At 40.9% G+C, this 27,375-nt stretch overlaps 1 long non-coding RNA gene across 2 annotated transcripts; it reads left to right on the plus strand.

The window, feature by feature from the left end:
* Positions 1–19: 19 nt before the first annotated feature.
* LOC139827499 (uncharacterized) lies at positions 20–27,198 on the plus strand. 2 transcript variants are annotated; one of them, XR_011738119.1, is made up of 5 exons: positions 20–651; positions 1,186–1,315; positions 19,292–19,396; positions 20,813–20,981; positions 24,830–27,198. It is a non-coding gene; the product is annotated as an uncharacterized lncRNA (long non-coding RNA). The 2 variants fall into 2 exon arrangements; XR_011738120.1 differs by having other exon boundaries at positions 20–260.
* The last annotated feature ends 177 nt before the right edge of the window (positions 27,199–27,375 follow it).

Below are 27,375 nucleotides of genomic sequence, written 5' to 3' on the forward strand. Positions count from 1 at the left end.
CTCTGCCTGGTCCCGCCCCGTTGCCATGGCGGCGGCCCCGCGGCCTCGGAGGCTTCAAAGGCCGGGGCGCTCCCGGGCAGGAAAGCGGCCCGAAAACCGAGCGAAACAACCCCATTTATTTATTCATTCATTCTTTTCGCGTTTCGACGGACGGACAGCGGTGCAGGACCGCGTGCACGGGGTGGCCGGGGCAGCCGTGGCACGGAGCTGGGCGGGAGCGGCGTCCCCGCCTCCCGAGGACAGCAGGCCGCAGCCCCGGGGTGAGGGGCTGCCCGCCCGCTCCCCGCACACCTGGTTCACCTGCCAGGTCTCCTGGCACAGAGCGAAATTAGGCAGCCTTTCAGGAACTGTTTGTCATTAATAGAAGGCTGAGAGGGGATCTTATAAATGTTTATAAATATCTCAAGGGTGGGTGTCAAGAGGATGGACCAGACTCTTTCAGTGGTGCCCAATGACAAGATGGGGGGCAATGGGCACAGACTGAAGCACAGGAGGTTCCATCTAAACATGAGGAGAAACTTCTTTAGTTTGAGGTGCCAGATCCCTGGAACAGGCTGCCCAGAGAGGCCGTGGAGCCTCCTTCTCTGGAGACATTCAGACCCACCTGGACACATTCCTGTGTGATCTGCTCTGGTGAACCTGCTTTAGCAGGTGGGTTGGACTGAGGTCCCTTCCAGCCCCAAACATTCTGTGATTCTGTTAATATTGTGTTATTTTATAGCTCGTCATCCTAGAAGAGCTTTTACACTCCCCAAGAGGTTTTGCCCAGGTCTGCTCGGCACATGGTTCGCATTTTTCCAATGGACTCCAAATAAAGGAAAGAATAAATACAATCTCCTGGTTTGCCGCTGGTGGTCCAGGATTTTTGACTTGTATTCCTCAAAGTTCCACTGACTTCCATGAGTCTTGAGAATTCAGGAACAAACCCCCACCTTTTACTCTTGTGCCACGAGCTACACGAGTCTACTATGAACAACAGCTTGTTACAATTAGGCATAACAGAAACAATATAAACACAAGGAGTTTTTTATAGTTGTATGAGTTATGTAAATAATGGTGGTTGTGATTTTTTTTTTCCGATTTGAACTTTACAGATTAGTGGAAAGAATCAGAAATTTTTTAAATTCCAGAATATAGACCATAATATTTGACTTTTTTTTTTTTTTTAACTTAAATCATAACCAGATATTGAGAATGAGGAGAAGACAGAGTATTGCCTAGGAGGGTGAAGAGGCTATGGAAACAAACGTGGACTAATCCAGTGCCAGCCAGCTCTAATGGAAGGACACTCTGGAGCCGTAGCAGCTTTACCTGGGTATGAATTGCTTTCTAATACAGACATGTTTATCATTCATATTTTAATATATTTTTCAGGGCATGACATCTTGATATTTATACAAGTAAATACGTTGCTGTTTGATGCCATATACATAAAGCAATTGCCTTAAAAGCCTGCTTTTTGTCCAGAAAAAATAGTTAAACTATGTATCTGAAATCACTCAGCATGTTGAACCCAGCATCAAGGGCTCAGGGGAACTATGCCCCGTTTACTGTTCTGCTCTAATTCTGGACACATCACTTAACCTGGAAAACCTTCCAGTAAACTGGAAGTGATGCCATGCCATATCATACTAATGCTCATGAATAAAGCATCTGCAATCTCTGAATGAGAAATGTTTGATGTTGGGTTCAAATCTCTCTTGATTTGACAGACAGAATGCTTCAGCTATGCCTCCTCATGTAGAGAGATGGCAAAATTTACTCTGAGACTAACTGTGTTTTAATTTGGCGACCTGAAGAAAAAAAAGAGCAAACTGAAGAGCAAACTGCCTTCACTAACATTTCTGAGATTAGATATTCACTAGATCCTTATATATGTTGAAGATTTTAATTTTATTACATTAATACACATCCCCTGTAACTTTTATCACATGGGTCTTTCCTACCTGGGATTTAGACTATTAGATAAAGAAAACTCTCTATGACAAAGGCTTATTTTGAGAACTACAGTCAGAAATCACAGTGTCATTAAAGTCACTCAAGAAATAGTGATATTGAAGTCTACCGATCACTGCAAAATAAATGGTTGATTTTCTGCTTCTAGCACAGCATATAAGATCACATATCAAAGGGATGCACGTTCTATGCTGGAAGTAGATCTATTAAGGAGGAACTTACATACTGCACAGTAGAGCCAGTAAATCCATCACTGTTCTTGCTACCAACTCTTGCTGTCAGTCGTTGGATAGCCTTAAAAGACTTCTGTGTTTTATTAAAGGTCATGTACAATGCGGGAGAGGAAATATAGTGTGGTTTGAATGGAAATCTATTTTAAAACTTACTTTACCGGTTTAGTTGAACTGAGATATTGCTGCTTGTTCTAAAGAAAAAAAAAAAGCAGCGTCTGTAGTAAGAAGGTTGCAGAGCATGACAGCAACCTTGTTAGTAACAGGGAGGGAGGTTTTGTTGTGGTCTGTACTTGTCAGTGTCATTTGCTGCGAGCAGAGAACGTCTTCTCTGTGTCAGTACATTCACCTGTGCGCCAGGGGAGAAGGAGATCTGTTGTCTGCACGGGTAGCGTTGAGGAACAGCGTAACACTCCAGAGATCCTGCGGAGTGTCAGTATTTGTGAAGTACTTGAACTGTGCTAATAGTACAGTGTACTTATAAATAAACCATAGCCGCAGAGATTTAATTTGACTACAACCAAAGTACACAGGAATTGGTGTTTGCTTTGTAGGTCAGTCAGAAGTTGCAAAGAAATCTTGAAGTGGAAAAGCTTAAAAATCAGTGAATTGATGGGTGAAAATATAGGACACCCTATACATTTGAATTACCTTATTTGTGTATCTACTGCACATATTCTATCCTGTATATTTTCTAGTTAGTGCAACTTGCTTAGAAGGGTGTAAAGAAGTAAGCAAACAGAAGCATATTTTTTTCAGAATAAGTTTGTGTATATGTCCTTCATAATTTTTTTTTTTTTTGCAGTAAGGTGAAAAGTAACCTTTAAATAATATTGTGTAATAGAAGTTTTCTTGCCCAAAAAGCTGGGGTCCGCTCACTGCTGCTCATAAAGCCGTGGAGAGAACTACCCACACTTCCCTATTAGAAGGCGTGATGACTTGTGGTGTCTTTTGCGAGGGAGCAAGGCTTCATGATAGAAGATAATAAAAGTATGATGACTAAGCAAAGTGCTGAAGCTTATCGGATAAAGTACTACAACTATCTTATACTGAGTTGAATAGATTTTTATGCACTTGCCGATTAAGTGCTCCAAACTCATCCTAATGTGCAGACATAGAGAAACCATTTGGACAGAGACAGGAATACTCAGAAGAGAAAGGGGAGGTGAGTTATTGGGGCAGCTGTCCCACAGCTCTGCTCAGTACAGCAGAGAAAGGAGGGTCTGAGAGGAACAGACGACATCCCGCACACAGCACAGCAAATAGTGTGTCCGAGTTCTGCTTTCACTCCCTGTGGAGCCCTCTCTCAGTGTAGGTATACAGGATATGCCCATGCCAACTCTGTGCTGGCTGGGAAATCTGAGGCCAGTTCCTACGTTGTTTTAGGCAGAGCATTAGAAAGACATTCTACTTAAGTATTAGTATTGACCTTTTTTCTTCATTAATCTGTTTTGTGTCTTATTGAGGCATTTTTTCTTTGTCTCACAATTATTTCATTATTTACCAAAGCCAGAGGATCACCAGTATTCACAGAATGAATATGTGAATGTGATTCTGTGAAAAGCGTCCCTTAGAATTGTCTAAACACTAGGTATCATTTGCTAGGTTTAAGAAACAGTGCATATAGTTAGTTAAAAACATCCAGGAAGTCTGAATACTTCTAAATAGATCATGGTTTAAAGGGCAGATAAGCCCTCAACAGACACACCTCCAACATTATATGACTAACTCATTAGCATTAAGGAACTCTGACCTTTACCAAATCTTGAATATCTAACTTGCCTGGTTATCAAAACCAACCTCTCTCAGGTGCCTGAAGCAGCGTGGCCATGGCAGCCTATGCAGGATAATTTTTCTGTTAAGAAAAGAAAACTTGGGTGTCAAACTGCGTCAGATTAGAGTGCTCAGCAGGCCTGGATTTCTGTGAAGGACAACAGGATCTGGGTTCTCCTCCCTGTACGCACCACCCATCCTGAGTCATCCGAGCTGGCATAATTGCAAAACATCTCCACACAGATGGTATGATCCCGTGTAGGTTACACTAGGATTCTCGAGCGAGGTATTTTGCTGTATAATTAAAATACGTTGAGAACAGGTTTTTACTATCGAGGATTTTTCAATAACATTTCTTCACGAGGTGAAGAAAATGTTTTTCCTCCTTAGTATCACAGGGTTACAGAGTATGAACTATTATTTTTGTTGACTTGTTTCCATATAAACATAAGCACATATCCTAAAGGTCACTTTGTTTTTTAAGTTCATCTCAAATTCAGTTCCATGGAGCATCTCTAGCATTTCACATCTGCCATTCAAAATTTTTAAAACACAACTTGAAACAAAGTTATCTTGTAGAGTTCAGACATTGCGAATCATAATGAATTCTGGTATATGTGATGATGCTTTGTCAAAAAGGCCAAGATCCTTGCAGGGCATATATTTATGTTGATTTGATGGAAAGTTAGGGGCTGCAAATAGTTCTATGCTAAAGAAAATCTGCCTTTTCAGGTATGGCTTCTTTTTTGAAGCACTTTAATTTCTGATGACCTAAGCTGAAGCACTGAAATGTGCAGATGAGTTGTGCTGGACACTGGACACTTCACGCAGGACAAGCTTCTGGATGCTTTGGACCCTGCTCTCCATTGCCCTAAATGTTTTGTGGTTGTTAAGGCATGTGCAGCAGATGCAAAGTATTAATAATTCTCCATTTATGTCACTGGTAACATTTTTTGGACATGTTGCAGAGATATAAATGGCGACCAACGGAAATTAAGAGTTTCAGGAATCTGATTTTCAGAGATTTTGAGTTTTCTTTATACCAGATGAAGTCAATTAAACCATTTTCTAAAACTCTGTTCCAGATACTGGAGTCTGGCAGGCAAAGCTGGGTTATGCACAATTAGGTGCCACCTCTGAAAAGGTAATTGTAAGTGATTATCTCATAGGGGAATTCTGAGACAGAGCTAAGACTAGCATCTAAATCATCTGATACCCAGTCCTGTGCGTGAACCGCAATCTAATTTTTCAATACCATGAGCGTGAACACTGACTTTTTAAAAAATAAATGCAGTTTTTACAACTCATCCACAGCATATGCAAAGTAGTGTTTTAATATAATTTGCTGATGGTAGAATATGGATAGCTGAAGTCTGTTTGCACCTCAGATTTTCAAAGAGTGAGTTTTCATATCAGTTCATTCTTTATTGCTGTCAAGTTAAGCCACCTATGAGTGAACGCTACTTTTAACAAATCAGTTAATGGCTTTTTTTTAGCATCCTTTTTTTCATCCTTTTTCTGTGTTTTCAAATTCAGTTTTTACAGAATTCTTTTACACGGGTATATATTTGATTGCAGTAAAAACACAATGATGGAATGCTGTTGTTTAGAAGAAAAGTATTGTTACATGCAATTGGATTTTAAGAATACCCTTATTACATTATTTTTAATAGGAATACTTAGAAAATAAAAAAGTTCCAGAGAACATGACACCTGAGGTAGCAGTAATTTATGTGTATTGCTTAACTAGTCTGTATTTGTTTGCAGTAATGACTGTGATAAAGTATGACCTGGACAAAAGGATGTCACCGGTAGTTGCACTCGCTTGCATTTGCATATGTGTATATGTGACAATAAGGATACTGAATTTGTGATCCAAAGTTATTGACAGCAAACCCATTGTGGCAGATTGATCTGTAGCGATTATTATGAACCTAATAATTCATTTATAGTTTCTGTAGAGATGGCATCCTGCAGAGTTTCACAGATATAAGTGATTCAAGACCCAGTGTGTATTTTAGGATGTACATAGAACTCTGTGGAGTCTGGCTCCACATGAGGATGATAGCATGGGTGAGTAAATGAAATATAGTGTTGAAGTGTATCATAAGAATCTGTTATTTTAATTAATTTGAGGGAAAAAAAGATGTTCTGTACATACTAGGAACTCACAATAAGTGAGTTTTTTTCCTAGAAAGCAGTGAGGTTTTCCATTTCTCTTATGAAGGAAATCTGAGAGACTTGGGGTTGTTCAACCTGGAGGAGGCTCCAGGGAGACCTTATTGCAGCCTTTCTATACTTAAAGGAGGCTTATAAGAAAGGTGGAGAAAAACTTTTTACCAGGGATAGAACAAGGGGCAATGGTTTTAAACCGAAAAATTATATTAGATATAAAGAAGAAATTCTTCCCCACGAGGTTGCTGAGGCACTGAACAGGCTTCCCGAGAAGCTGTGGATGCCCCATCCCTGGAATTGTTCAAGACCAGGTTGGACGGGGCTTTGAGCAACCTGGTCTAGTAGCCATGGCAGAGGGGTTGGACTGGATGGGCTTTGAAGGTCCCTTCCAACCCACACCATTCTGTAATTCTCAAATGAGGTGTGACCAGAAATTTCCCAGCAGAGCACACCATGGAAGTAGGACTTGTGGGCTTTGTAAATAGGCCGTGCACAAGGATATTAGAAAGATTGAATGCTGGTTGATTCAATACTGCAAGCATGCCGCATGCAAGAGGTTAAGAAATGAAAACATCTGTACCTTGTTTTCCTGGCCTGTGGGATGCAAGAAAGCCCACTATGCTGTGCTGCAGGGTTTTTCAAGCTCTCCTGCCTCACAGTGCTGGTCCTGCAGCACTAAGAGAGCTCTGTGTAGTACTTTGAAGATCAGAGAGGTTTGACTAAATGACAGACATTTCAGAATGAAGTGCAATGCCTTTTGTTAAGTAGCTTTTCCAGAAGGTGTAAGAATTGTCAATATATGATATTGCTATGTGGTTTGAACTGCACTTTTTTCAATACTTGATTATTTTAAAACCTTTTTAATAAAAACCAAATGGATTTCTCAGAAATACTGGACATTTGCAAAGTCAATTGGTTTATGTGCAGTGCAGATGCTCAGCATGATTATTTTTTTACCATACTCCATTTAGTGGTAAGAACTTTATTAAATCAAAGCAACCCATGACCTGCTTCAAAAATTATGTGCACTTTTTGCCCTTCTTTTTTCCTTCCTACTGCCATGGCACAGGGGAATTAATACATTCAGTGCTGAAGTGAGAACTAGTGAGTACTGCACCTGGAATTCCTAACTGCAGGCCTCTGGCAGCTATGCTCTTTAAATGAAGGCTGAAAACTTAGTAAGATTCAGAATTAAATAAGTGGATGTACCACTACTTTAAATTAAGGAAAGACCTTACACTGAAAAATATCAGAAACTTTCAATTATAAATTTTGATGAGATTATTTGCCCTGTATTTCAAACAAAATAAGGCAAAACAAAGGAAAGGAAATGAAGGCAATTTTTTTTTGTGAATTGCAGGTGAAGATTGAGGGTAGTCAAAACTGTTGTATGAGAATTTTTATACTTCCTTACAAGGAGGATATTGAGGTCTCAAGCTAGATAATAACACAGGAGTGTGCATTTACTTTGATTCCATTAGCCAGAAAGTCTCAGGTGTGAATAAAACACTGTGAGGTTGTCTCCTAGTCAATTAGAAGCAAAGAACTGTCAGACAAGTGTGCGAAGCATAAGACCGTCCTCTAATTTATCAATTTTGACAGTTTTGAAGCCGTATGTACTTAAAGTTAGTATTTATCATTGGGAAAAGATGCAACCTTTCTCCATTTAATCTTTCTCCCTTTAATCAACAGTTTATAAATGGAGTAGCACATTTCAGATGTCAGTAATATACTTTTATTTGGCAATTGATTAATGTGCATAATAAAATGGATAGGACTGTCTGTTGAAACACAGAACAGTGAGACACAGTATAGTGCTGCTTGAGAAGGAAATATTTTGGTTTTGGATTTTCATTAGATCTAATAGCTTTGGATAACCACGGAAATATAACTGTTCTTAAGATGTATCCAACGTATCACATAGTTGCTCTACTTCCTGTAATTTTTGTAAATATTTGTGTCTGATCATTTCTGAAGAAACAGCCTTTCTGCATAAGATTAAGTTTACAAGCAAAGGGCTTATTAGGAGAAGCAGCCTGATCAGGTTACTAATCAGCCAGTGAGTGACTAGGGATTTAAGACAGGAGGTGGCAGTCTCGAGTAGCAACTCACTGCAGTCTCAGTTTGGTTAAGCTCAGACCCGAACTGGAATCAGATCCAGACACAAATAACTCAGGATCTGAGCCCTTTTTCTTAAGCACTGTAATGACAAGCAGCTTAGGTATTGAAAATGGCAACAACTAGCTTTGTGCCTGATAATTAAAAATATAGCCAAGTTATTGAATAATTTGAATGTGGGGTTGCATGAGTTTTCCTAGTTTGGTTTTTGTAGTTTTGTTTGTGTTATTTTTGTTTTGGTTTGGTTTCTTTTTTTTATATATATATTTGGATCATTAGTTGTAGAGGAAAGACTGCAGTACGGTGGAGAGGCAGGATTTAGTCTGTCCCTTTCTCATCTGGGTTTGTTTCTTCTGACTAGGAAAACCATGTTGCAAACAACAATAACTCACAATAAAATAGTGTATTGTTTTATTCCAATAGAGGTGTGTCTAATTCTGGTGCTCCTTTTAAGTGTCCTGGAAGGCTGGGTGGTCCTTCATCCCCTGGCTGTGGTCCACAAGCAGATCGTGAGGTATTTCGGTCTGCCCAATGAACTACCACAAGTAGTGGCAAGAGAACCTGCTTTTATTAACAATATCACTGATAGAAATTTTCTAATCAACAAATCAGCACAAAACCTTGCAGCTACCGAGCCTCAGCAGAGAGAGGAGCTTGATGACATCGTTGTTTTTCCCCTGTGAAAATGCTTAGTTGGAAAAAGACAAAGACTGAGTGAATCACAGTAGCTCCATGCAACATCCCACTTCTAATCTTTTTGAAGAATGTGAATAGTACCATTCACTGGGACGATCAAAATGTAACCAAGAGGTTTCTCAGCATTGCTTATTTCCGCTCGGTATTCACAGTAGGAATTTTACTTGTAAATTTTGTATATCTATTGATTGGGTTTTCCTACAGCCCCACATTTTAAGAATATATATTTTTGGACCCAATATCAATTTACTTCTTTTTTTTTCATTGAGATGCACATGAAAATTCTTCCTTTTACAAAGCAACAAATCCTTCAAACAAAATAAGTTGCAGCTCTGCCCTACCTAGAAAGTATACATGCATGTAAGCCTTGATCCATAACAGAATTAATGTTCTCAACTTGTTTTATGTCACAGCCTGTAGACAAAAAATACAGTCTCTTCTTTTTTCCCTGTGGCTTGAATCCTTCAGTTAGCTTGTGCATGCACAAATCTGTCTGCTCCGCAGACACAATTAGTCTACCTGGATGGATCTGAACATAAGATCAGGTTTTCTGTAACAGTCCAGTCCTGTTAGGCACAGCAGACATTGTCATGAAACCTTTTGTTTAATCTTTTTATTAAGCAAACACTTTCCTAAGTTTGCATAAGTAGTTACCCAGCCGTGGCTTCCACATGGTCCTTTAATAACTAGCAGGGTGTGGTGATTAAATTTCCTCAGAGGGTTTTCTTCCATCTGACTACCAAAGCGTAATTTCTTCCTCAGTTAACATCGTTGCTTACTTGCTTTGTTTCTTCACCTCCTTTGTTTGTCTGAGATAGATCAGTGAGTTACTAGCTGTCTTTTTCGTGCAAAAAGGGAGTGAGGGACGATTCTTTGAGCCTGATTCCCTAAAGTAATAAGGCTTATGTGATAATACTCTGTCTGTCCCAGCATTCAGCACTAATAACATGGAACCCCGTTGGCCATTTCACTTCAGGCAGAAAAGAGACAGAGGACTCCAGTCTTGCAGCTTCCTAGCAATTTTATGAAAATGGATGGCTGGGAGGAGGAAAGAGATCCTGCCACTACCTTCTGCTAAGGGAAAACTTCCAGTGTGAACTCATTTCTTATTAGACAACTGAAAATTCATTCAAGCTCTCCTTCGAGGCACAGATGTCCGAGACAGCAGTCTTCAGTAGTTGCATTGCTGAGAATTTATTCACGTGGGAATAGCTCTCACTCCTGCGGACACCAGCGAAGACAAAGCACAGCCAGTATTTGTATATTGAGTATATGGAGGCTCTGCAGTGAGATGACGGCTATCACAATGTGAATGCCTGCTGCTAATTTGTAGTGAATATAAGACTGTGCCTCTTACGTATAGATGGGATATCTGGAAATCGTTGTCATGCTGCTCTTTCAGATAATAAACATTCCTGTGTCCTTCTGAAGGTGGAATATACTGTACTTGATGCAGAAGAGGTACGAAACACACGTTTTGAATGTCTGCAACAGACCAAGGTATTCGTTCATTTAGAAGATACATGCTAAGTTTCAAATGCCAAAATCATGCAATTTTATATTTATTTGTGGTCAAGATGAGCACCAGTCTTTTGTGTGTGTTTTTAAATAAGGCCACTGAAACTATGAAAGAATGTGCAAAACTTGCTGCATACAGCTGATCAGTACTGATCAGTCCTCTTAGGTTGAAGGCTGAGTCTTAACAGTTGTTCTTTGTATTAATTTAATTTTCACCCCTTCACAGTCATATTTATGGAATTGGAGAATGTGCTAAAAGGTATTTTGCTCTATGAAAAAATGCAATGTCTGTGTTGCTGGAGAAATATGGTGTGTTTCCTTCTTTAAAGTATGGGGTTTTGGAATCTTAAAGGCTCTGTTTCTGGTTTTTTGTTTTTCTTAGGACAACAGTATCTGCAGCCTTGGCTAGTTTAGAACATGGACAGATGTTTTGTTCCATATTCAGATGTGCAGAGGAAACAGATTTTCCATCCACAGCCACATGGGTCCCTCTGGCTGCTACATACTGGTTTTGTGAGTTCTCCCTAATTAATATTGAGCACAATTAGGTAGATTATTTTTAGCAGTTTAAAATCCTGGTCTGAGATATGGCAGCTGCCTTTGCCTCACCTGAGTTTGCAGTACTCCCATAAACTCTTCTGTTAGTGCATCTGAAGAGTGGTGGTTGTTAATCCTACCCACTGTTATTGCTAGATGTAGAAGAAATCATCTGTACAGAACCTGAAGCCCTGTTAATAATGCACAAGCATATGGCATCACAGGCAAGACTTCTGCCACCACAAAAGATAAATCAATGCCATTTGGGGTCTTGAATATCTAAACTAAGCAAGCAGAAAGAAAAATAATTAATTACTCATATGCTTTTTACAAACTAACACCAGTGAGCAGAATTGCATTTTCAAAAGGCCACATGTGAAAATGGTTTCTTACACTGAGAAAAAATGTAGATAGGTGGAAACAGGGTCTTTGAAGAACTGTTTAGTGGTTGGGGGCACTAAGGAGATCTGAGTGTGGAAAAAAGTCCTCAGTAAATATGCACTGGAGTTTTTAAGAAGAAGATGTAGTTGAAGCGTAGCTGGGACTGTGAATGGCATGAGCAGATATTTAGGGAACCCTTGCTCTCTGTGTGATAGGGAAGTCTGAGAGAAATGAGCAAGTAAATCCATGAGCAATGGAATCACTGAAACCTGGTTTCCAATGGATTTGTGTCTCATGCAAGTTTTTCCCCTGGCCTGGATAGTTTTTGTGTCTGTCCTAGATGGATTGTCTGATGTCCTATAAGAATAGGGCTTTTGCTACATCCTTTTCCATGGTTGGAGGCTCCATTTGGATCTCCTTCCTAGCTGGCTGCCCACTTCCACTAAATATGTAATAACTGTAGCTTGAGACCTATGAGTCACTTTCAAATTTGGTCAAAATCAGACACTGGATTCAAAAGTTACCCAAAGAGGAAGTGAAGACAGCAGAATAGGCACTCATACACAAAATATGATGACGAGGGCCTTTTTTCCTTAGGAAATTGGAACAGTTGGAGAAGGCACTTCCTCCAGATTTGGTGATTTCCAGTACTGGCAAGATCATCTCAAACTGGGGCACAGAAAGGGTAAATGGAAGCAGTACTAAAACCTGCTTTCATGTTGCAACTGTTGAAGCCATTTCATAGAGAGCTGGGGTACAGGTTTACAACATTGTACTCTTGTGGTGGGTTTGTTGGCATTTATTTGGAACTTGGTTATTTATTAGGTGAAAATATGTAGAGTCAGAATTCCAGGTGTTGGTCTCAATCTCTACGCAGATTACATATTTTTAACTATTTGTTAGCCAGGTGTTACTGATATGATTAATTTTGCTTAACCTGTTGGTCATCCCAAAGTAATCTAGGTGGGAGCTACAGTGGGTATGCATGAGAAAACAAAACTCAGTAACAGGTGCATAAAACAATCTCCCTTAGCATATCTCTAGATCAATTTTAGTACGCACATTTTGTGAACCAGCACCATTTTCTGTAGCTCTTATCAACATTTTTATCAAACCTTCACCCTAGCAGGTCAGAACTCCATTGTTTTGCTAATGCTTTCGATGACTTGAAAACTAATGCTCCTTGGACTATTTGAGAACCTGGAGCTGAAATATGTGGTAGTGGCAGCCTATGCTTTTGTCCTAGGGAAAAAAAATGCTTAAATGGAAAATGAAAGAGGACACTATCAGAAGAACTGTTCAGAATAAACAGCTGTGTGTTTTTCCCCTCTGCCTCTGAAGACTTCGTTTAGCTGCAGGCACAGGTTTGAATAAGCTACCTCGTGTTTGCTAGCACCAGCTAAAACTTCATTCTACACAGAGTAATGTATACCTTGTATCAGACTTAGTAAGAAAAAAAGAGTAGGTTTCATGTAGATTATGTCATTTCATGTAAAACAAAAATGTCTTGACTGCACAAAATGTTTTATCTAGGTGCTTAGCCAAGTGCAAAAGTTTTTCCACCAAGTACAAAACATCTGTTGAGATAATTAGGAAGGGAGAACCTGTATAGATAGCAGTGATAAAAAGATTTCTTTGCCTCAGTGAAGTTCTCAGTAAGAATGTGCCGGCCACTAGAGCTTGTAACAGAATAGTATTTTGGTTAAACAATAATTTACGCTTCTAGAAAGTAGTAATACTTTTACAAGCATTATATGTAGACTAAACCCTAGGATGTGTTGTCTAACAACACGGCTTTTATCTAGGGATAAGTTATTTTTAAATCTGAGGAAGTTAGTTTCTATTCCCCACTTCTGTGTCATTTCATACTTTACTCTAGGAGACAGCAGACTTGTGTATTCAGTTCCTGCCTTCCAAGCTGCACTTTTTCAGTTCTATAATAAGCAGGCAGCTTGCAGGGCACGAGCCCCACTTTCAAGAGTTGCAGTTTATAATATTGAACAACACTGAGGTAGTTAGATTAGGATTCCCTTCTCTAAGGAATTCAGGGTGATGTAAAACCTGCCAAATGACTCTTGCACAACACTCTGATATAGGTGGTGTGATTGGTGTGTTCAAATGGGTCCTGCCAGACCAGTGCTGGGGTTGTTGTAAACCAGCACAGGTAACTTTACTGTTCGGATCTGTGCTTGTGTAAGCATAACCAACATGTGAATCAACTGCAGGGCCAAGAAAGGCAGTAGTGGTGGGTCTTCAGGGTCCTTAGACCATTTTCCAGCATTGAACATAATATTTGGCAGCAGGTTAGAACTGAGCCTTGGGTATCACCATCTTTATGTGTGACGTTGGCAGCAGACATGGGTATGTGTTTGTGGGTTCAGGAGGTTATGGTAGCTGGAGACTGGGAGAGTACTTCAGAGAAGTATCACTACATGTTTGCCCTAGCCTGAATAGTTTTCCTTTGATGCTATGTATTTGGGAGTGTCTGTATCATGGAAAACAAGATCTAACCACAAAGGCTATGTGGAGTGTGGCCCTGGTGCCCGAGAGCACAGACCATACCAACAGCAGCCACGGTCTTCCTCTTAACATGCTTGATGTCACAGCATCTCAGATCACATTTTCCAGTACCACTCTTGGTGTTCCTTGGGTAGCATGTTGAATATTGTCAGCTTAAAAATTAACTGTTGATCCAGAATATTTCACTGATTTCATTGGTGAGTATGTAAGAAAATCTGAAAGCTACAGCTCATGAAAGCTACAGCTCTTACATCTGGGTAGCAACAACCCCAGTTTCCAGTATAAGGTGGGGAATGACCTATTAGAGAGCAGTGTAGGGGAAAGGGACCTGGGGGTCCTGGTGGACAGCAGGATGACCATGAGCCAGCACTGTGCCCTTGTGGCCAGGAAGGCCAATGGCATCCTGGGGTGTATTAGAAGCGGGGTGGTAAGTAGGTCCAGAGAGGTTCTCCTCCCCCTCTATTCTGTCCTGGTGAGACCACACCTGGAATATTGTGTCCAGTTCTGGGCCCCTCAGATCAAGAAGGACAGGGAACTGCTGGAGAGAGTCCAGCGCAGGGCGACAAAGATGATGAAGGGAGTGGAGCATCTCCCTTATGAGGAAAGGCTGAGGGAGCTGGGTCTCTTTAGTTTGGAGGAGACTGAGGGGTGACCTTATTAATGCTTACAAATATATAAAGGGTGAGTGTCACAAGGATGGAGCCAGGCTCTTCTAGGTGACAACCAGTGATAGGACAAGGGGTAATGGGTACCAACTGGAACACAAGAGGTTCCACTTAAATTTGAGAAGAAACTTCTTCTTAGTGAGGGTGACAAACACTGGACCAGGCTGCCCAGGGGGGTTGTGGAGTCTCCTTCTCTGGAGACACTCAAACCTGCCTGGATGCCTTCCTGTGTAACCTCATCTGGATGTTCCTGCTGTGGCAGGGGGGTTGGACTGGATGAGCTTTCAAGGTCCCTTCCAATCCCTAACATTCTGTGATTCTGTGACAAACAGGACAATCTTTCACTTAATTTCTTTTTTGTTTCTCTCCCCCTTTTTTTTTTTCTCCTTGAAGCTGGCAAAGCCTTGTGTATAGGGATTTGGACTCTCTGGTCTCATGCCCTGACCTCATCATTCCATTTGTGGGAGTCATTTAGAAGTACCTCTGCTAGATACGGGGATAATAAAGTTTAAAAAAAGCATGTAGTTTAACTTCTAGAACCCAGGCTAAAAATTTAGTGCCAAAACATGGAAAGTCTGGGGTTTTTTCCCAATGAAAATGAAAAGACTGAATTATTGAGACAATAAAGATGGAGTCCCACAATGGTATTGTACACAGCTTTGTTGTTCTTATTGAAGAGAGCTCAGAAGTAATTGACAAAGTAAAATAAATCACACCCTGAATTCCAGACAGCTTCTCTCAGCAAATGGTCAATAGTCAATAAAGAGAAATAGGCAATTCAGAAAATGATTTATTCCCTTTATCTTCAATACCCATTTCAGGACAGAGGACCTCATCCCTCAGAAGGAGGAAGGGATGCTGTCTCCTATGGGCAGCTATCATTGCTTAGCTTTCAAATTAATTCCACTCTAACCAGCTTACCCAACCTGTGTTTTTTTTACCAGAAACAAATGAAAATGTGATCAGTATTTGCAAATGCAAAATTCTGCAGAAATAGCAGTCATTCTGCTGTATTTCAGCCCGCCCCCCAGAGCAGCAGAGAAGATTTTTTAATTTACGCCATAAGAACAAAGTGCTGATTTGGCTCTGTAGTTCTTGGAAACTATCTTTGCTATTTCCTGTTATTTTCTCAAGCTGTGTATTTCAGATGAGAACAGGGACCCACCTAAAATCTCTCTATGTTTGTAGTGGCTTGACATGATTCCTTGGACAGATGTAGATGGGTGTTATCTGCCAGTAAAAAAGGGAATGGAAAGCGAAAGCACGGCAGAAAGTTTTCTGGTTTTAGTTTTGAGGATTTGGTGCTTTGCACCGGCACGGCACGGTTAGCACTCATCCCCGATGCCGACCTTGCCTGACGTCTCCAGCAGCGGCTGCACGCTACATCTCATTTCCAAAGACTTTCAGCGCTTTGTGTGATCGTTGCTCCTTTCACCCTGAGCCACGCTGTACATGGCCACACGGTGACACGGTCCGTGCTGGCTTTGTAGCGCTGGCAGCGGCGCTGAGCAGCTCCTCTCGCACGGCTCTGCCGCAGTCTGACGGTGGGAAGTTGTCTGCAGGCCAGATGGGGCTGCAGGAGAAGCAGACACTTCCAAACAACATTTCTGGCTGCATGAAGAGATGATTAAATGTAAAGACAAGGCATCGCCCCTGTGTTTGTTTGGATGATTGCAATGCTTCAGTGAATGGTAGCGTTTGTTGACATATGTAATTTATAGAGTTTTGTTTGTGTGTGTTGGGAGAAGGGAATATATCACTGCAGAGATCTGACACCTCATGTATATTTGTGACCTTATTTCAAACCGGTTTGGATGCCAAATTGAATGAAGTGCTTTCAGAGTCCGGATGACTTGACAGGAACTGAATGATTGTCCTTAAAACCATTTGCACTTTCTGTTTTGTGACCTTGGCAGATCAGTGATTGGGAAAGCTGTTGACATGCCATCTGCACCTGCTCGCTTTGCTGTGCAGCAACAGGTCATTTCCTTTCCAAACACGCCTGGCTTCTGATACCAGTGGGAAATTGGCAGCTCTTACATGAAAGCAGTAGATTCCAGTTTCCTCTTTTGGCTTCTCACTGAGATAGGAAAGGAGTTGTTATTGTTACGGGCCCAGTGCTCTGTGTCAGAGCTCTCTTGCCCACATAACTGCTTTTGCCGTCGCTCAAAAACAGTTTGTCAGCAGTATACGGCATCATCTCTTGTATCTGCATTGGATTGCCCCGAGATCATTCTCTCCCAATATCATGAGCTTATTCTAAACAGAAGGGTGAAAATATTTCCCTCTTTTTTGTCTGTCTTTTTTTCCTTATTTCTGTGAAAGAATAAGAGAGTGCAGATTAAAGTGGCTATCTGGTGGCAGGGCTTAAGAAACAACACAGTGGAACTGAAGTGTACCTTTCTCCTTATTTCTTTGTCATATCAAAAATATGAGGTGAAGTGGCATTCATTGTTCTTCCAGTTCTGCAGAAACGACAGAAAGCTGTTGCAACTTCTTCTTTGTAAGGAGTATTTAAATCAGCAGGTGTTGGGTATCGGTGGTGCTGGGCAGGATGCAATCACTTCACCTCCAACCTGAAGTATCACCTTTGCAGAGAACTGCAGAGGAGCTGTTAATGTGTTGCTGACAGTGGGGTTGTGAATTTTGTTTCCACTCCTAACAGCATAAAGTGTTGGCTTTACAAGTGATTCAACAATTTGCTCTCCCTGAAAGTTAGGATAAATTGTTTGTTGCACCCAATGTGTATCTTTATAAACATGCACTATCTTTTTTCTTCCCGTGAGTTACTGGAGATGGAATTGTGGTTTTGTCAGTGCTTTCATGTATCATTATCAATCAAACAGGTAACCCTATTTGTCTTAAAATCAAGGCAAATATCTCTTGTGTTCTGTCCATCTGTTCCAGCCACCGACAGCATGCTCATCACCATGGTATCAGAACAGCCTGGTACACAAATAGCAATCAGCAGTTATTAACATAATATTACTTGGTCCATAAAGCTAATATTGGCAGAGATACTAGACATCACACACTGGGAGATAGATAGTTTCTCATCTGATGTACTTTATTCTGCCTGAATATGATAATATTCTGTATAAAACTCAGTAAAAGGATGTAATTTTTATTATTTCACCCAAGCAGCATCAATTGCCATATTTATATACATAAATTTTCTCTTCATATGTGGTAATTTACAATCCATTGCTATCTTGTTGTAGAATAGCATTCTTTAAGAAACAAAAGGCATTTTTTTATATGCATTAGATCAAACCGAAGAAAGTTCCCTTTTTTCCTCCTTTCTCCCCCAGCTGTTGACAGAGACTGATACAGGAGCGGCTTTTTTACATGCAGAAGGCCATTGATCTCAAACTTGAACTAGACGAGTTAAGGTTTATTCAGCATGTGATGTTCTTCTGTAGCGTTGAAGGGGATGCACGTGATTGCAGCCTGTCAGGAAACTGTAAGACACTCTCTTTCTGCACACACTAAAGCAGTTGCTTCAATACCTTTGGGAAAGAGTAAAACTTGCCCTGTGCTTTTCTGGCCTGTGGAAGGAACATGGGCCTTTCAGACCAACATTTTCCAGGACTTAGCTTACCAGGGAAGCAGACTGCAGTCCCCCAAAGGATCCTGAACACCCTACAAAATCTGGAGGTTCCCTACCTGTCTTTAGTCCCCTTCACACATCTCATTTACCCACATTCAAAAGCCCAATTTCAAATGTCTCCTTTTTGTTTGGTCACTTTTCCTGTGACATAATGTAAATATTTTTTTTTCAGAGTTGAACAGCCACACTTTTTACGTTTCTGGTATTTAAATTGCTGGTTAAAATGAGAAGATTTCTCTCAGGTGGCATATTTGTGCTGACTTGGTTAAATGAATAGCTTATCTGTACATCATTTTTCTTCCCTGCTTAATCAGAATGTATTCCTGGGAGACCTATTTGCAAGCTTGTCTACAGAGAAGCAAGATGGAGCCTCTTCAGATTGCAGCTTCACAGTTGCGGTGTTGTAACTAAGAAACAAAAGTGAAACCAAGACATTATAGTTCCTAGTTTTTACATACAACAACTTTTACTTGTTTTAGATGGCAAATTGCTGCTAAACTAACATTTCTGTAAGCATTACAGTGTCCATATAAATGCTGCTATAATGAAACGGAACGTCTTTATCTGAGCTGATTGTGGTTATGTCAGTAGGCACCAGCAGATTGCCTCAGCCATTATTGCTCTTTCCGTGAATGTGAAACACCGGTCGTGATATTGATTCAGTCTCCATTTTTTTTATCAATAGCTTTAAAAAAATTAATAAAATAAAGAAAAAATTAATTAAGCTTGTAAAATAATCTAATTTAAAATTTAACTGGATTGTTAAGAACACAGTTGCCAAATGGGCTGTGTGTGTGTGGAGCCTAACTGAAACAGAGGGGAAAACCAACAGGAATCTTGCTATAAAAATGAAGGAACATTCCCTCCAGTTCGGCTCTGCCTTGAACACTCATCTTTTGGCTCAACTATGGGAAGGAGTCTGAAGTACTGGGTGAGTTTCATACATCTCTTGATGCAATCAAGGGCAAAGTGCAGCATTTTTATCCTATCATTCCCTTTTATCAATCTCAGTTATTAAGCAAGGGGTGGATATTAAGGTCAACCTCGATTGAAACGTTTAGTAGACATTTCTCATTAGACAAACTACATGTGTCCTATTATATTTCTTTCAGGGCCTGTCTCTCACTGGATGCATGACAGACTGTCCTCCCAGATATAGTCCAGTGAGCAGGAGTAGAAATGTGCTCAAACATGGCATAATTACAGTGAACATAAAGGTATAGTTGGAACTTCCTTGGAATGCTCTCTTCTGTGTTGCTCTCACAGACCAGTATCTTGGTTCTCTGCATTGAACTGCTTTGGAGCAATGTTATTGAGAAGAATGAGTCATTTCTGGCTCAGTTTAATGGGTTTATCGGGACTGAAAAAGCTATAGCTGGACTAAATGCCATGTCCACAGTTCATTTTATGGAGCTCTTTTTATCATGTGCAGTGACTGCCAACCAAAAGAAAACAAAGATATATTCCTTCAGCTTTTATAAGAAAGATCTGTAACAGGTTTTGTAGTGTCCATGAATAGAAAGTGGTTTCATTAGCTTTCTTGCTCCCATGGTTGCCATGTGCATCACAACATTACATGTTGCCACTGCAGTTTCCTCTTATCTTCTTAATTTTAGATCAGCTGCATCCTCCTCAGTAATCATTCAGGTTTATGACATGGAGCATAAAACATAACAGCTAAAATAGGGTGAATGGTTATTTTGCACAATTTTGAATGACTAGTCAAAGTAGGACTCGGGGGAGAGTATGGCCTCATATTTTGTAAAACTAAGTGCCTCCCAAAACAGCTGCTCTGAGTGGGGTGGTCTCTCAATTTATCAAGGGTGAAATTAGTACATGGGAATACTCTAGAAGAGATCAGGGAGACTGTATTGAATTAATGAGAGAGCCTGGGGTCTCTGATATTGTTAATTACGTGTTGATGGAAAGCACAGTAGTCCATTGTGGTTTTTGAACTATAGTATTAGAACGAAAAGAAACTAAACATTATCACAGTGGAAGCTGTCACCCTTGTTCCCATGTGTGCTATATCTCTTCTATGGGGATCTCTTGTGAATACCCAATAAGGAAAGCAAATGTAGTTGTCCTGATTATTTTTTTCTTCAAGTGCTATCTCACATAATAAGCCTCCGTGGCTTTTTGCCCCACCCCACCTTTTGATGCTCTTGACTTAGATATGATATTATTATGTCTTTTGAACCATGTATTTTAGCCAATTTCCTATTTGGACATAAAACCCTAGCAATGGAATGTATATTACATGTGACAATATTGTGTTAGATAACAGCTGAATTTGAATAGTTAATCTCATGTATTCAAAATCTGACCTCTTTTTGCATGGTACAAAACCAGTCTCATTAATTAATGAACACAGGCAATGCATACAGTGTGTAGTGAGTGATTGCATTTAACTATGAATTGCTTCATCTTTAAATAGCTTTTTATTCTTAAGGTAGGAATTAATCAAAAAAGGAGTAAATAATTTCAGTACCCTATCTTGAATAGCATTCTTTGTAATTATTTTTCACCACAATAGCCAGTGGATGGAAATAGCATTTTAAAAAATTACTTAGTGCTGAATTTATAGCTCCTGAAATTACATAGCTCTTCTCTCTCCTTTTGTTTGCTTTTAGGGAGAAAGAGGAGCTGCTTCATCAGTGCTGTTTCCATACTGTGGTTGGTCTCAGGAAAGGATTGCGTTGATGAATTAGTGCAAGAATGCTCCAGCCGTGGAAGAATACATTTTACAAGAAAATCCATAGGTGACTAATAGGCCAGATTGTTCATCCCTCACCCACAGTGGTAAGCACTCTTTTGAGACCTGGGAGAAGTGGTTTGGTATAGCTGGAAATCAGTCTATATCTAAATTAAATGAAATTGAGCTTTTAAATGCAGAATTTGAAGTTTAACATGATGTGCCGTATGAAGAAAAACAAAACCAAAAAAAAAAGCGTTTCCACCGTGGATTTTTTAGTCTTAAATCATGCTTTTCTACCACATTTTGGCAGTGTCCTGTATCTCAATACCTTTGCTTTCATGTTTGTTTGATTTTTAAGATTGTCAGCCATTACACAATGTAGTTTTGAATGAACTTAGCACCCTTCCATTGTGTTGAATGTTCTAGTGAATTATGAATGCAGTATCAGCCTGCTAGTAATTAAACGTTGCTGCCTCTTAGCTTGAAAATGAAAGACCTCTATGGAACTTAAAAGCTTCTTGCTTTATTTAGATTGTGTGTCTGAAAAGTATGGATAGGTGTACCAGGTCAGTGCAGACACAGTGCAGTCTTAAAAAAAAATAAAACCAAAAACAAAAGAGAGAGGAAGGGAGGGAAGGAGGAAAAAGAGAGCAAGAAGGTGATAGAAGGAAAACAAATTCACCCAATTATTAAAACTTCAAACTGCATGGAAAATTTTCCACACTTTGCAGAATCTGGAGTGTAGTTTCATAATTTTGCCTTTGTACAATCCCAATAAAGGGTTCATGTCTGTACTCATTTTCACGCACAGATCGGTCTTCAAAATGTGCAAGTGATAAGTTGTGTAAAATCGGATCTATTGCCTGTTTGTTGAAGCCTGTAGGTTGTACTTGTTTCAGTAAAGCAGAAGCTAGGTTCCTCACCGTTTGTGGACTGAAGAGCCCACTGAATACTTGCTTCTCATATTGGCTTTACTACTATGCAGAGTTTTACCACTTGAATTCCCTGATTAATATTTTAAGCAGAATGAAGCCTTAATTAATTTTATTTCTTTCAAAATCTGCTACCAAAAATCACAGTATTTCACCATTCAAGGACAGTTCTTTCCTTCTTCAAAGATTTTATTAAACTGATCTGTACCGTCCTCCTTACAGGACTGTTGTGGAGGATGTACCCTTGTACGATACAAATTATGAGCTTCCATCTGAAATAACAGGGATGATCGGTAATCCTGAACTGACATCTGAAAGGATTTTAAATAGAGGTTTTCAATGCCAGGTCTGTGAGCCAGCCTGTACTGCCTGTCCTGGGTTAGGATGAAGATGAAGGCAATTGACTGTTAACACATCCAGAGGCTGAGCTTTGTTCCTTGAGCTTTTGTTACATTTAAGGATTCATGCTGAATAACAATAATAAAAGATTATTCCCATCTGCTGTTCTGTTATTGTTAGTTTAATATAGTGTATGACTACTCAGAGTTTAGTCTGCCAGCCAAGGAAGGTATGCAGTTATCAGCATTACTGATAGGATAAACAAATTATGTAAGCTTATTTTCAGATCTCCCCAAATTCCATAATACCTAAGTGAAACTCTTGAGTTGAAATGCACCTGTTTAGATACAGCATCACAGGTATCATTTCGAGCTTTGGGTAGACTAAGTGGCCTTGTTGACTGATTTCTTTGCCTGTTGCCATTTTTAGCCATGAAATGCAGCAGGAAACTGAAAAGAAAGTATGGACAAGAAAAACGTAGAGTTGTAAGAAAGAATTTTGAGAGTTGTAAGACAGACTTTTGAGAGTTGTAAGAAAGACTGTTGTGCTTAGAAAGCTGTGGAGGCCCAAGCACTGAAAAGATCAGTATGTGCTATGTTTTGAGGGTCCAGTTAGTGCTGCATCTTGAAGCTGTAACAGTATTTCTCCAACTCCATGTGCAGCCATTGCAGTGGCAGGACTACAGATTAATCCTGTGTGGGGAAAGGAAAGTGCCCACGGGGATTGGCAAGAGTCGCTTGTCCTTTTCTCGTGAATATACATGTTTGTTCCTGGGTAGCATGGGAAGTGGCTCCTCCTTTCTCTCTGCATTTGTAGCCACCATGAAAACAGATAATTCCAGGAGACAAGTCTGATCTGCCATTGCAGACCCAAATGTCATTGTAGAAGTCTGAGACTCTCTCTCTCCTGACACACAGCTAAATTGTACATGCACATGCAAGTGTTTTCACAAGCCTGCTAATTAATGCAGCAAGCCAGGTTAGATAGAGCTTGCAAGGAATGAGTAGGGAGAGAACAAAACACCAAGGGGCAAGAAAGTGGCAAAAGCACAAAGAACAATGAGAAAGAAATTCAAAATTGTAGATCTTGGAAAGTGTAAAATAGTATCATCAATGTCAGGGCATGAAACGAGGGGGCATTCTGTTGTTGAATCACAGGTTGCAGGCCCCTGTAAGTGTGCAGCACACAAAGTAGAGAAGATGCTGTGCAAGGCAGGTGTGTAAAAAGGATAAGCAAACGGAGGAGGATCATGAACAAAGAAAAATTGAGAAGAAAGCTTTTGAAAAAGGAAGAGGTCAGATTAGAGAATAATGGCACAAGAACTGGTATTGAAGAAAACAGGTGAGACAGCAGAAGAAAACATGAAAGAAAGTAGAGCCACTGATCCCATTTGTTGTTTTTCGTTAGAAGTGTATCCTTTTGCCTCTTCTGGATGCCATGCACACATACAAGAAAATACAAGCCTTTCAGCACAGCAAGGTAAAACTCCCTTCAAAAAACACCTGTGAAACCAAATAGAACAGCCTTCAATATTAAATCTACGTCTGTTAAACAACATCCGGCGTCAAGCTGGTCCAGCTGGATGAATACATGCCAGAGCATGTAGATGATAACTGGTATGATGAATCGAACTCTTAGGCAAATAGGTACCTAGGGAAAGAGCAGAGTGGCCAAATTCCATGGTGCACTACCCTGCTGTCTCCACTGGGTTGCAAAATGCATGAGTCAGAGGTAGAAAATAGCCCTTGGCAGGTTCTGTGGTGAGTACTATGATCCCCACTTAGGCAAACCCGTGTGTTCTTGCTTCCTGATGTTTCTGAGCTCTTTTCAAGTGTGCTTTCTAGCAGTACTCTGCCCCAATGTCTATGTGGTAATCAGCCAAGGTCTACATCAAGAAGAAAAGGTTTGTTTACTAGAAGTAAATGGGTGCTGCAAGCAGGACATCAGGTGCTCAAGACACGGGCACCTCAGAGTCCACCCCCCTGTTTCACAGTTGTGGTACAGAGTCTGAGATGCCATTATAAAAACAACAAACAGGCCAGATCCTCAGCTGGTGCACAGCCACCAAAGTTCAGCATATTAGCTTGAGCTCTGTCTTTATCTCTTGTGGCATGGAAGATTACGATTAAAAAGATGTCCAGCATATAACAGATGAAGTAAAGTGTACATTAAGTAAAAGCCTAAGCTGCTTAATTTATCCCTGGAAACATTTTACCACTGAGCTTTTTTTACCTTTCTTGTGAGTGCTGTCATAAATGGCCCGTGGGAACAGTAGAATTGTCATTTCTGGATGTTTTCAAGAGTATCACTATTGGGATTGAAATAGATGCAAGTGAAGCAGAGGAACTGACAAGATCATCTCTTGGTGTCTCTTCCAACCTATTATTTTTCTAGAATTTTAGCAAAAGTGTTCAGTTATTGTCCTAAGCTTGCAGCGTTACACTACTTTCACTAGACTTGTGTAAGAAAAGCCCCAACTACCAAACCTTCTGCTTCCCCCACGGCTACTCATGCAATACAACATGTGGTATTGCCAGTTTTGCAGAAGGTTGGGAAATCAAGATCTAAACCATGGTGACAGTTTAAAGTAAAAAGTAAAGAAAGGTATCAAAGTTAATAGGCAGCCATCTTATTACGGTGTTTCATGTCCTGCTGAAAATAATTTTCTACTTAAAATTTAGGTGACAATGGCTGCAAAAGCTCCCACGTGCTCACAACAGTACAGAAGTACACCAGGCCTGAATTCTGAAGAAAGGAGCCAAACAAGGAGCTAGATCTTCTTCTAGGAGATTCCCAAAAGAGATGTAGCTCACCACAGTTGGACATTCACTCCCCAAGCATCCTCCTATCCCTTCACATCCACCAAGTGCTCTTCACACTTCACCCTGCCTGTATCTGCTTGGCTTCTGCCTGTGACTGGAACCAACGGGAAACCTCTGGCTCCATTCCCCTCACCACAGGATGCAAAAGCACAGGCTGTATGAGGCAAAAATGAGAGTGGTTTCCTGGTGATGTACAGACTGGTAAGATCCATTACACCATCTGGTTAGCTCCCTTCTATATGCAGCAATGTGTGATAGTGGACCAGCTCTTTTAAGCAGTTCCAGAATATCATTTTCCTCTCCACTTCTGTTTTTCTGACATCAGACTACAACTGAGTACGGGTGTTGTTCTGTCCCTCCTGGGGGTACCACAGGTCCATCAGCAACTTTACTTCCTAAATCAAGAATTAATAAGGAGAATAATTTGCTAACACTACTTCAGGTGTGCACATCAGAAATAAACTGGTTGTATTGTCAGAAAAACATTGGTAGCTGACAAGTCCTGCAGAGAGATTAAATACATGGGAGGGCTGTGAGCAACATGACACATGCAGCTATTGATAAGCTAAAATCAGTGTTTGTTCCTCAGAACTCCCAGTGTCAAAAGAGTCAGTTGCAACGCCTCAGCTCGCTCTTGTGCATTCCTGGTACCTGACCTTCTCCACGTGGCTGTTGCGCATCTGTTAGCCTGTGAGCTTCCCACTATGCTGAGAGGAGGGAGGGGAAAGGAAGAACCGAGGAAGGCAAGAGGGGAAATAAATACCTAAATTGTTTTCTTCTGATGTTACACATAGTCTAGGGAAAAGGACACTGGCAGGAGCTGAGTGATATCTGAACACTGCTGTACTAACATGACAGCTTTATGGGGAGGCAGTATTGGGTCACAAGCCTGATTCCCCCTACTTTTTGTTCAAAACTGTTACACAGGGGGAAGATAGACATTTTCAGGGTAACAACAGTGATAGAGAGCAGACCTGAAGCCTTCCTTTGCCCTCTGACTATGTGGTGTGGTTACACAGATAAAAAATATTGATCATTTCATCTGAAATAAGCGCAGAAGAGGAAGGTGGAATTAATCCTATGCAGTTCGCTGCTTTCTGCAGGCTGCAATCCGCACGGGCGATACCCTCTCCGTCCCACTGACAGCCCCGCGGCAGAGCAGGCATGTGGGCTCCGCAGTGCAATGCAAAACCTGAGCTTACGCAGCTGAAACATTCCTCCCCCATCATTTGTGCTGGTTTTCCTCCTTCCTCCCCTTTTCACAGCTGCCTGCAGCCACTGCAGCTTGCTTTCCCTCTCCCTCCCGTCCCCTGTCCTCCTGTCCCCTCATTTCCCGCAGTCTCCTCTGGCACATGCTGTTTGTGGCCTTGGGAAGAGAGAGACAGGAGCAGGGGATGGCAGGTCACCATGACAGCTCAAGGTAACCTGTACTCATGGCTTTTCCTGGCAGAGCACTGCAGCCCAAGCCAAAGGAAATTCTGCCGCTGATTTCACTAACAGGATAAAATCAGCCTCTATTGGCACAGACGGAATTCAGCCCTGAAGGTATATGAATAATGTTTCCCTAACTGGCATCTGATCTTGCTCCTTGCATTATGCTCTGGTTAGCGGGAGATGAGTGAGGCCTCTCTGACCATCCAGTGGTTCATGGTGTTCATGACAAACTATGCAAACCCACAGAAGGAAGGAGGAAAAACAAGACAGAAGCTGATAGGTGTGTCATAAATCACCACTCCACGCAGTGGTCCTGACCTGCTCCTCCAGTTAAACAGGTACACCTGCAGACACCGAGCTGCAGATGACATCACGGCAGCTGATGACATCACAGCAGCTGATGACATCACAGCAGCTGATGATCTCAGCCTCCAATATGGGCAGTGGAAAACCCTCCCTGCACTTCCCTGCAGATCCGAAGTAAACCCGCTTTTCGCCCTGCCGTGGGCTGCTACGCTGCTGGTTCAGTCATACAGACGAAATATGCTCTCAGACATGAAAGCTATTATTTCTCTAAGATGAAACAGCATCCCACACTCTTATTAACCTGTGCCCTACTTCAGAAGTAAATCTAATTTGTGGGTTTCGAAGTTAGCTCATGCTGGTGTTGGTTTGTCCCTGTGTCCACTCTGCCTTCACTGGATACATTTACGCAGCGCTATGTGTGGCAGAGCCCTATTTACTGTGGCCTGTCAGTATCATTCTTCACAACAGAATAAGGAATTGGGGTGGTTGGACCTTTTTGTTTCATTCGGGAAGGGAGAAATAAAAGCACAAATGTTAAAAATATCCCTACAAAAACGATTTTGTATTCAACAGAGAATTATGTGCTGTCTGCTAAACTAAGTTTGTCATCTGGGATATTCCTGTGTATCCGGTCACCTTCCACAGAGCGCCTCAAGAGTCATGCT

The sequence above is a fragment of the Patagioenas fasciata genome, chromosome 3, assembly GCF_037038585.1.
Source record: "Patagioenas fasciata isolate bPatFas1 chromosome 3, bPatFas1.hap1, whole genome shotgun sequence".
Taxonomy (NCBI): Eukaryota; Metazoa; Chordata; class Aves; order Columbiformes; family Columbidae; genus Patagioenas; species Patagioenas fasciata.